This window comes from Cydia splendana, chromosome 22, assembly GCF_910591565.1.
Source record: "Cydia splendana chromosome 22, ilCydSple1.2, whole genome shotgun sequence".
NCBI lineage: Eukaryota > Metazoa > Arthropoda > Insecta > Lepidoptera > Tortricidae > Cydia > Cydia splendana.
The window spans coordinates 12,622,435-12,634,456 of record NC_085981.1 but is presented as its reverse complement, the minus strand read 5'-3'; the positions used below and the strand labels follow the sequence as shown (position 1 = coordinate 12,634,456).

Below are 12,022 nucleotides of genomic sequence, written 5' to 3'. Positions count from 1 at the left end.
TCTACAGTTCGCGTCCAAAAGTATCTGTTACAGTTTAAGAATGACTCACGCTAGACCGGGCCGGGCCCGGGCCGATTAGTACGACACGTCGTTTTATATGACGGCTGATCTGTGATCACGTGGGGTTTTCCATAGAAAACGAAGCGCCGGAAGCTCCGACCCGGCCCCGGCCCGGTCTAGCGTGAGTCATCCTTTAGGTAATTGTTCTACATATATATATCTTTTTTTGATAAGTTAATAGAGACTTTTAACTTTTCTGATCCGCTACTTTTAATGCTGACTGTACACCAAACATTTTTAGGGTTCCGTACCCAAAGGGTAAAAAAGGGACCATATTATTAATAAGACTCCGCTGTCCGTCTGTCTGTCTGTCACCAGGCTGTATCGCTAGGCATTTGAAACAGATGATGTATTTCTATTGCCGCTATAACAAAATAATAGGTACTAAAAACAGAATAAAATAAATATTTAAGTGTTGCCCTATAACAAACGTGATCTCTTTGCAGTTTTTTGCGTAATGGTACGGAACCCTTCGTGCGCGAGTCCGATTCGCACTTGGCCGGTTTTTTGAAGTTAGTGTACATTCTAACGCATTTTAATTCATGTATATCCGTTTGTGCGCTTTCCGGAACTAAATAAGTACAGTCAAACCAGCTTATTTAAAATTACTGCGAGTAATGAAATGTAAATTATTTTGTTCTTAAAAAAAAACGGGCAAGTGCGAGTCGGACTCGCGCACGAAGGGTTCCGTAGGTACCATTACGCGAAAAACAGCAAAAAAATAAAAAACCGGGCAAGTGCGAGTCGGACTCGCGCACAAAGGGTTCCGTACCATAATGCAAAAAAAAAACTAAAAAAAAGCAAAAAAAAAACGGTCACCCATCCAAGTACTGACCACTCCCGACGTTGCTTAACTTTGGTCAAAAAACACGTTTGTTGTATGGGAGCCCCATTTAAATCTTTATTTTATTCTGTTTTTAGTATTTGTTGTTATAGCGGCAACAGAAATACATCATCTGTGAAAATTTCAACTATCACGGTTCGTGAGATACAGCCTGGTGACCGACGGACGGACGGACGGACGGACAGCGAAGTCTTAGTAATAGGGTCCCGTTTTACCCTTTGGGTACGGAACCCTAAAAAACACGTTTGTTGCATGGGAGCCCTACTTAAATATTTATTATATTCTCTTTTTAGTATTTTATTGTTATAGCGGCAACAGAAATACATCGTATGTGAAAATTTCAACTGCCTATAGCTATCACGGTTCATGAGATACAGCCTGGTGATAGACAGACGGACGGACAGACGGACAGACGGACCGCGGAGTCTTAGTAATAGGGTCCCGTTTTTACCCTTTGGGTACGGAACCCTAAAAAGGAGTGTACAGGCTTTTAAAGGATCGGCAACGCGCATGTGATACCCCTGGAGTTGCAGGAGTATACAGGCTACGGTGTTTGCCACTGACTGAGTATAAAAAAATGTACTTAATCAAATGTTTTTTTAAATATACAGGATGGATTTTCTTTTTGGGTCAGTCAGGGCAGCTACCAGATCCCGTGCTGATATGCGAAAACGGTCTTAGAAGACCTTCCTTCGATTTCAAATCTATGAAGATTGGGGTTTACAGATTATGGAAAAAAACATACAGGTTGCTAGAAAAAGGTCATTTTTGACAAACTTTTTTTTATGCTAATCGATCCCATTTCTAACATAAGTAGGGTAATTCGCTAGTAACTGGCCACTTTTAGTAACTGGCCCCAAACCAAAAATGAATTCTATTCACCTTATAAACAGAATTCATTTTAGTAGGTATAAGGTTTCAACAACTGGCCAACTTTCAATAACTGGCCACCTTATATTACCTATACTAAAATGGATTCTGTTTATAGGTGAATAGAATTCATTTTTAGTTTAGGGCGGCCAGTTACTAAAAGTGGCCAGTTACTGGGGAATTACCCTATAACTATACGTGCACAAATTGCACAATCCATTGTAACTTTTACGCCACGAACTGTACTACACAGGCTGTCGTGCGAGAATGTCAACGGTATGCCATTAATGTCATTAAAACGAGAATTATTACGGATACGCCGCTATTGTCTGAATTAATTAACTTTTTGTTAAGCCTAGGACTGAATGGAAGCTGCTTTTGAACTGTACAAAATGAATTTGATCTCATTTTGAATACATTTCACTCCTATTTAATTTAATATGAAATACGAATATTGTACGTAGCAGAGGCGTGATGGGTTGCAAATTATTGCAAAATGAGATCAAATTGAGATTAAGATGATATATTAAGTACCTATTTACCAAAATATAGGTAGTACTAAATGCGCGTGACTAGGGTTGCATTAAAGGAAAGTGTGTTGTGGCGACCCATGCACCTACGATTAGAAGTATTCGAGTGAAGCCATTTTTATTACACACTTTTATTATTACACACTTTCATTACACACTTTCATTACACACTTTTATTTAGCTTCACTGAGTATATACCTTTGCATACGATACTCGTACCAAAAAGAATAGATAGTATAGAGGGGTCCTGTCATTGTAAATTTTGTAGTCACTGTAAATTTACTGCCATCTATCGACACACGACTAAAACTCAAAATGAAAACGTATAAAGTTATCAAAAACTGTATATATATGGATTAATGATTTTATTATTTTTGTATCATTTTGATCCATGTTCATTCACTGATATCTATGTGTTAAAATTGTTAAATATGAAACGGTGTCGTCACGCCATCTAGCCGAGGATAGGCTAAAGGTGTGTGCGGCATCTATTCGAGAATGACTTTTACTTGAATTCCGAGGCACGTTTTTTCCTTAGACTTTATTCGTCTTATACGAAGTTACATATGTCTTTGCTCGTACCTAGTGCTTCAAATCTTGTAGGTAACTAAAATTTGAACCACTTCCCGGTACCTTTTTGATTCAGTGGAAATTTGGAGTACTATCGTAATTCCGGTGACAATGCAATAATATACTAACATGGAGGTGAACTGATGATGCAGTAGGTAGGTAGCCAAACTCCTCAATGGAAAAACACAAACACATCGAGCTTAGGCTCATTAGAAAGGTCTCAAGAAGTACTCGATAGACATGCAAATGAGGAAAAGTACAGTCAGCAATAAAAGTGTGTGTCACAAAAATATTTTTGACAGTTACTTGTTAAGGTGACGGTCGGATGTCAACTGCAGCGTTATTGCCGCCGCTTTTCTGTCAATTTCCATGATAAAACGAGTGACGTTCGCCGCCGTTCCATCCATCTTTGACAGATACATTGCAACTGCAGCTATACCATCGGAATGTCACCCTTAGCTATTCATGTTAATTTAACGAATTCATGTCGTAGGCTTAGGTTTGTCCAGGTTACTTTGGCTAAGGCTTAACAATGAATAAAGCCTTCTGAAGTTGGCGCTAAGCCTCCGGGAGGGTCCCATCTTCTAGACAATCTAGACTAAAATAGTAGCGGCTCTAACCGATTTAGTCTCTGCCACAGATCTCTACAAGACTGCCCGTCAAATATCAAAAGTGCGGCCAAAATCGGAATGACGTCGTGTCGTGGAAGTCGAAATAGGTAATATGTGACGTTATCTATGAAAAGGGACCTTATCGTCGATGGCGCTTACGTCATTATTAACGATGCTCCGATATAAATACAATGCCGCGCGACGCTGTGCGGCGTAAGCGCCATCGACAATAAGGTCCCTTTTCATATATAATGCGTCATATGTGATTGCGTAAATTAATTTTGTAACGGTATATTTCAAGATATTCGTCCACCGTACCTATCTCCTGAATACAGCTTTTCGTATTTTCCAGCCCGCTTATTATGTTCTGACACAATTATGCCGCTATGAGGCACGAAGAAAATGGGCAGGTTTTTCATTTGTAATTTGCCGCTTTCGCACTCATGAAATGTTCATATACTTATTATACCTACGTGATGGCTTCCCTTTTGCACACCTCAATTATTTTCAAGCGTAAAGGATGACTTACACCGGGACCCTACATTACCTTCAAGCGTAAAGGATGACTCACGCTAGACCGGGCCGGGGCTGGGCCGGAGCTTCCGGCGCTTCGTTTTCTTTGGAAAGTACCACGTGATCACCGATCAGCCATGTCGGACGCCTCGGCCCGGGCACGGCCCGATCTAGCGTGGTCTCTATACTAAATATTACCTAGTCCTGTCCTAGATATTATTTTTACATAGATCCATCGAGTGCGCCGTCTTCTGGTCGAAGGGTGTCGTGTTTCGGGGGTTCCGGGGCAAACTGCCGAATCCGACACAAGACCAGGCGATTCAACGGAGCCACGCCGTTTTGTCACTACAATAGTGTTTAATTATGTATGTTAGTCTGTAAGGTATTTGTAATATGGGCTTTATTGCCTGATTTAAAATTTTAAATAAATAAATAGTGATTTTGTATTTCTAACTCAAAGCCTTCTCAATGTTACTTAACCTAAGCGTTCACAATACGAGTAGGTACCGTCTATTGGAGGTTTGTTAAGTCTTAAGCCCTAGGGAGTATCCTAACTTCGAGGCTAGAATAGTAGTCTCGGGACTAGGACTAGTTGATCTTACAAGAGGTCCTCAGGGACTATCGGGACCGGACCTTTAGAGGGTAAGTACTATTGTACTATATAGGTATATATATAGTTGTTATATTGTTGGAGATTTAATATTTAATATCTGTGAGACCGAGCTTTGCTCGGAAAACATATAAAAACTCAAAAATGCGCGTTTTCCCAGAGATAAGACCTAGCTAGATCGACAACGCCCCGAAAATCCCCATATAGCAAATTTCATCGAAATTGTTAGAGCCGTTTCCGAGATCCCCGAAATATATAAATAAACAAGAATTGCTCGTTTAAAGGTATTAGATAGGTATTTTCTTTAGATAAAATATAATTTCCGCCTAAATAGTTTAATAGTATCATTTCTCCACTACCTAAAGGTTGTCTGGAAGAGATCGCTCTAGCGATAAGACCGCCTGTTGTTACCTCTGTCTTCATGTATTATGTGTGTCTCTCATGTTTTATTGAGGTTGTGCAATAAAGAGGATTTGTATTGTATTATATTGTATTGTATGGTGTTGTGTTGCGTTGCGTTGCGTTGCGTTGCGTTGCGTTGCGTTGCGTTGCGTTGCGTTGCGTTGCGTTGCGTTGCGTTGCGTTGCGTTGCGTTGCGTTGCGTTGCGTTGCGTTGCGTTGCGTTGCGTTGCGTTGCGTTGCGTTGCGTTGTGTTGTGTTGTGTTGTGTAGTATTTAATTGTATTGTATTGTATTGTCGGATCAAACTAACTCCGCATGGCATTTGTAAGGCCCACTTGCACCGTCCCACTAACCCGGGGTTAAGCTGTTAAACCGTTAACCTAGTGTCAAATTGTACTGGTAACCATGGTAACCCCAGCTTTAACCAGCTAACCCCGGGTTAGTGGAATGGTGCAAGTGGGCCTAAGTGTGGCAATGTCATCATTAATTTCATTTTTTTTAAACAAAACGTTTATAATGACAGTCCTCCACTTTGTTCGGTTTAAGTTGGTGCATAGTTAGGTTAGACGGACTCTAAGAGCGAACACCGATAAATGGTACAATAATACACAGTCAGCAGCAGAAGTTGCTAAGCGGGCGAGGCGTTCAAAATGAGCTTGACGCGACTTTATTGTTAAGAGAATAACGTGTCAAGGTAATTTTGAACACCTCGCCCGTTTAGCAACTTCTGCTGCTGACCTAATGAGAGCAACTAAATTTGTAGTTTGTTATACAATCCTTATAACTAGAACCGGCCATCTGGCAGCTGATCATTAGTGGAGGACAGAGTTCATTAATGAATGGTATTTCCAAAATAAATGCGTACTTTAGCAAATGATAAACGAATAGAAAAAATATATATCGTGATGGCAGATGGTAACATTCCGTACCATCTGCCATCGCGATACAACTTTTCTATTCGTGACGTAAATGGTAAATGTGAGAATGTGACTATTTCCTTACATTATTTTAAGCTTCGATGGACATTAAATTTTCTGTCATCAATTTTCATCTTAACGGGCCTTCAGATTAGGTCTTTTGCTCTCACTACGACTATGCAAGTACGAGGGCTGATCCGAAAGTTGTTAGCTGCTCCGGCTCTACTCATGCGATTGCAATATGATTTATACCATTGTGAGGGATATTTCAGTATGTAAAGAGGTGAGGTCAATTCGTTTTTAGAAAACGCATAGTTTTTTTTTTCAATATTATTTTTCTGCGACGTGCCGAAGCATAACCGTCAGCCAGGATGTTTAGTAATTTGAGACTCCATTATGTGGTATCATTTTATAAACATTTTTAGTTTAAAAACATATAATTTTTTTAGGTGCTGCTAATTGCGAATCTCGATCGTCTTTTTACGTATAAATCATTTTTCACCTCAGCAGCTCGAACAAGGGTACTTTAGATAAAGATAAAGATAAATATATTTTATTGAGTTAATAAAGGTGCTTAAACTACTTACATAACTTACATTGTATTATGGTACAAAACCAAATGGCAAGTAAGTGTCATCTGACCCCCGTACTAGTGTGAACTGTATCACGGTGGGTCAGGATTCACCGTCCTTACATTTTATTTTCAACACAGGTACCAATCCATTTATTTTATGCTTAGCAATTATAATATTACATATTTGTATTACAAGATAATAGAAACGTAATATTTAACATGACGACAAGGTAAACAAAAGATGAATAGCAAAACAATTTCTTAACATCTGGACTGCGGCCGTTGCCGGGCCGTATTAGACGTAAACAAGTAGTATACTTTGCTTCTTAAAAACAGTGAGCAAAATGCGATTTTGCTCACTGAGTCATTTTGTCTCACTCAGTGAGCAAAATGCGATTTTGCTCACTGAGTGAGACAAAATGACATTCAAGTGACCTTTATAGTCAAATGTCATTTCAACATGCGGGGTCTAATACAAGTTCGATATACTTGGGTTCTATTATCTCTGTCCCTCTAGGTATGTTCTCACTGCTTAGGATGAAAAAATTTGTGTACTACACGAGATCAAAGTTATTTACATCTCGTGCGCTTTTGAATCCCTTACTACGCTCAAGATTCTAAATTACTAATATTATAGAATCTTTCGCTTGCACGGGACTCAAAATAAGCACTCGAAGAAATATCAAACTTTGATCTCTTGTTGTACAAATAACTATTGATTGAGTAAACCTAATTATGACTTAATAGGTGTCAATAATGAGTCGCTATATCAAAAGTAATAGTAATTTCAGATACTTATTCAAAAATGTGCTTTATCATATAAAATTATTTATCCATTATACATCGAAAATAGCAGAAGGAACCGAATAATTAGACCCGGGTAAATATAAGTTGATTAATTCTTAAAGATTCCAATTGGTACGAAATTCATCTAATTGTGAAAAAAAATCGTTTTTTTTTTAGTAATTTATAACTCCATACAAAACAGCTTTTAGTAAAAAATATATTATATATATAATAAACATATAAGTAAAAAAATGGTCATAATTAGCATTGAAATATCCCTCACAATGGTATAAATCATATTGCAATCGCATGAGTAGAGCCGGAGCAGCTAACAACTTTCGGATCAGCCCTCGTACAGATGTAGTGCATAATTATTTTCCATCGTATTTTCTCGGAAACGTTCGTATTTGTCACGCTACTTCAGTCAACCGCAGTACTTTTTGTGCTGAGACTGACTGAAATAGCAAGACACGTTCGTGCGTTTCCGTGAAAATACGATGGAAAATAATTATCCACTACATCTGTAAGAACGACCACAGACTATAGTCTGTAAGGTATGTAAATAAAATTAAACAAACAATTAGTAAATTTTCGGGTACTTATAATATTTATTGGTTAACCAACCAAATACAAAACCGTCTGGATCTGTCACTGAGCGAGCTGACTTTAACCTACATTATTTGATCATGTAATGTTTTCGGGTAGATGAAAATGAGTTTTTTATGTTTTTTGGACCCACACTAGACTGTTTAGACTAGGTGGGTCGAAATAACATAAAAAACTATTTTTGAGAAATTTGTCCCTTTATACTAGGTTTTGGTATGGGACAGCCGCAGTCTGGCTTGAGGAGCCATTTGATAGTAGCTTTTGTTTACTTTAAATTGAATACCTAAAGATACAGTGTCTAGGGAACGGAATCACGTATATTTTTGTCGCCGCCAGAGCGTGGTCGAATCGTATGACAGCCACGCTTGACTGATCAGAAGTTAGCCGACAGTTCAACGCCCTTCTCTAAGACATCTAATTATTTGTGACGTTTTCAACCAAAATGTACCACATTGTCGTTTCTCAATAAGGTTGATTTCAAATTGAAACTATGTAAATATATGTAATTAATTATTTTATTAGTAAATAACTCAATACTAACTCTAGTTATTAGGTACTTAGCTTAAGATAGTAGATTAGATAAATATATACAGGGTGGAAAGGCACGACGATCCTTCCCGGAAGTATTAGGTCGTTTAAGTGATACAGAGACTATTGGTAATGGTAAGAATCGTTAATTGAGTAAAAAATAAAAATTGCAAAAATACTACCTTTTAACTGTGGTGATAACCCTATAGCATGTGCACATGACGGCTAGATTAAGGATCTCCGTCGGGAAAGCTCGGGACTTTACACTTTTTTCCGATCGTTGACAGTATCGCAATGATGTATGAATGACGCATAAATGTCAAATAAATCAAATGCATGCAAAAATATTACAAACAATTTTATTACTTTCTTAGATAATTACTTTTTTCCAATATTTAATACTATCCTCTTTTCACATACGGTGTTCAAATGTACCTCCGTGTATTACAACGCCGCCGCAGCCCGTACCCGAGTATGTCGATGCACATGCGATATAGTGTATGCTCTTCGTCATTTATCCTCCGCAGAAAGCACCAATTAGCCTTTGTCTCATTTCGTCCGCAGTTTCACATTCCGTTTGGTTTGGTACACCATATCTTTTACACAGCCCCACAAATTTAAATAGCCACGAGCATCTAACATTTTTATTTGAAGAATATGACATTCAATAAGTATAGTTCAATGAAAATTTAATTTCAAACATCAGACGTCTTGTCTATTTCCTACCACGCAAGAAGGTTTGTTAGTTTGGTATTGAAGAAGTATTTATTCTTGATTTATTCTTAGTATTTCATTTTTGCAAGTTCATTTGGTGCAACTAACACAACCTACTTGTTATTTTTAATTATTTTAGATAGTTTCCAATTATTCGAAAATAATTTTGTGAAACGTGTTAAGAAACTAAAACCTTTTTATCAGTCAAAGAAACCAGAGATATTTATAAGACGATTGCGTACTTTTGAGTGGTTGTCAATGTCACCATTTGAACTGTCGTTGTAAACAATGTTGTGGTTAGTATTATTAATATTAAGGAATAACATAACTATTTCATTCAAGTATTGAACAAGTGGAACCACTAAGAAAGCGAAAATCCTGCAATGATTCTTACCGTGCTGTAAGCAGACCTAAAAATGGTTAGATGGCAACAAATTAGCATAATTTCCTGTCGAATACTGATTGTTTACAAGTAAGTTCATTGACCCTGTCACCTGTTAGGGTTAGAACAAAGTAGTTTTTTGCGTGGATGTTTAAAAGGTCATAATTTAGAAACGGTTGCCCATATTAACATAGTTTCTATGGAGAAAATATAGAGCTTAGGCTAAACTATCTCCCATTTCCGGAAAGGATCGTCGTGCCTTTCCACCCTGTATAAATTATTAGTAGAGTCCAAATAGCGAAAAAGAAAAAGTGTGTGACTCTAGTTAATAATAAACTGGAAAAATGGATGATATTTCGATTAGTTTAAATTACCCCGCAGTCTAAATTGCCCCCCCTGCACCTTCCTAAATTCATGTTTAGGGGTCATCCATTAATTACGTCACACGAATTTCTAGGTTTTTTTACCCCTCCCCCCCTCCTTGTCACACTGGTGTGACGTCACATTTCTTCAACGAAATCGGCAAATATTGATTTAATATTTTATCAAAATATTTTTGACAAAAGAAATATGCGTAATTTTATAACCCAAAACTGATTAAGAAATAAAATTAAACGAATAAAAATGATTATCGTTTCAAAACCTTGTTATTTAAATGATAATTAGCGTATAAAATAATTTAAATACATTTTCGGTTACTGATGAAGTTAAAGTGATGTCACAAAGTTTATGACTCCCCCCTCCCCCTTGTCACAACATGTCACATTTTCTGGACCCCCTCCCTCCCCCTAAACGTGTGATGTAATTAATGGATGACCACTTACCCGACTCCATGACCATACTTAAATTCTTTAAAGTATTTGACTCATTGTTTTACATATTTCTACCAGTCCACACCACAATACAAAAACCACTCTCATTATAATTAGTACGCTTTAGTCGGTCACGTCCGTATGCCCGACAAATGACATTTTAACAGTTGTAATTATAATATTGCATCTCAATTGGACAAGCAGACGTTACGTCTTAAGCAGAGAATGTTTAAAGTCAAGCGACTAACTAATATACGCGACATGTGTGTGTGTGTTTGCTAGCAAGTTATAAAACATGTGAACAATTAGAGTTAGACCAAGAAAAGTCTGCAGCGATTTTGATAGCCCACGCAGTGCAAGTGTTATTTTTAAGTCATAATTTCATATGAGTTCGACGTTTAAAATAACACTTGCACTGCGTGGGCTATCAAAATCACTGCAGACTTTTCTTGGTCTAACTCTAATTGTTCACATGTTTTTATCCCTTGCTAGCAAACACAGACGTTAAAGTGACAGTGTAAAACGAATATAGCTAATTGCAGCATGAATACTAAGGCGAGCCACGTTCGACGTGTTGCCTCTGTGTCGCACTTGTAAACTCGAACTTAAGTGTGACAGGGAGGCAACACGTCGAACGTGGTAGGCCCTCGGTTAACGAATTACAACGTTCACCCGCTCAACATTTTGTTACCGAAACGGTAACAAAAACTGGTGCTGACCAGGGATGTTGCGAATATTCGCATCCGCATCCGCGGAACATCCGCATTATTTTCAACATCCGCATCTGCATTCCCATCCGCATAAAACCGATGCGGAGCTCATGCGGATGCGGATGTCAACCAAGTCGGTAACAGGAACGTCTTAGCGGCGGCGTAAGTGCTAGGTCATTTCGTCATTTTATATAACGAAATCGTCTAGATCCCGAAAAGTCGGCCAAGTTACTGTTTATTAAATAAAACGCACCTATATTCTTGCTCAAATACTAAAAGTTTCGTTATTTTTAATAAAAATGACTAAAATACCATACCATACCATCTTGACATACCATCCGCATCCGCGTCTATGAGGCTTTAAATATCCGCATCCGCATCCGCGGATGTCAAAAAATCTGCATCCGCAACATCCCTGGTGCTGACTAACTTCATCAGCTTTTCCCTGTGAAAACTGAACTGTTTTGATAAAAAGACTAAAATGTTTTAATAACCGGGCCTTTGTTGGAGGCAATCAGTGCCCGACCTGCTTTTTATTAGACGGGTAGAGCTACAGCCAAGTCCAGAAACGGTATCATGGTCGCATTTTTATCACCTGTCATGCCATGCGTCACTTTCGCACTTACATATTCCGTCGCCGCCGTATAAGCCGTCGGTGAAGATAACCTTAGTTTAGACATGCTTATGCTCGTAGCAGACTATATCTCCCCCATCATATCTCACATTATAAATTTTTCCTTTTCGTCTGGGGTATTTCCTTCAATTTGGAAATACGCTAGCGTGATTCCTCTCCCTAAAGTTTCCAATCCTTCTTCTATCTCTGAATATCGACCTATTTCTATTCTCCCTATTCTCTCCAAGGTTATCGAACACTTTGTCAATCGACGCCTTACCTCACATCTAAACAGACATAACCTTTTTAATCATCTACAATCCGGTTTTCGCCCCGGGCATAGCACAGTCACTGCTTTAGTCAAGGTCACC

General features: G+C 38.3%; 1 long non-coding RNA gene across 1 annotated transcript in view; it reads left to right on the top strand.

Moving 5' to 3' along the window:
* Positions 1–12,022, top strand: part of LOC134801435 (uncharacterized) — a 297,157-nt gene that overhangs the window by 99,279 nt on the left and 185,856 nt on the right. The gene's annotated exons all lie outside the window — the stretch shown is intronic.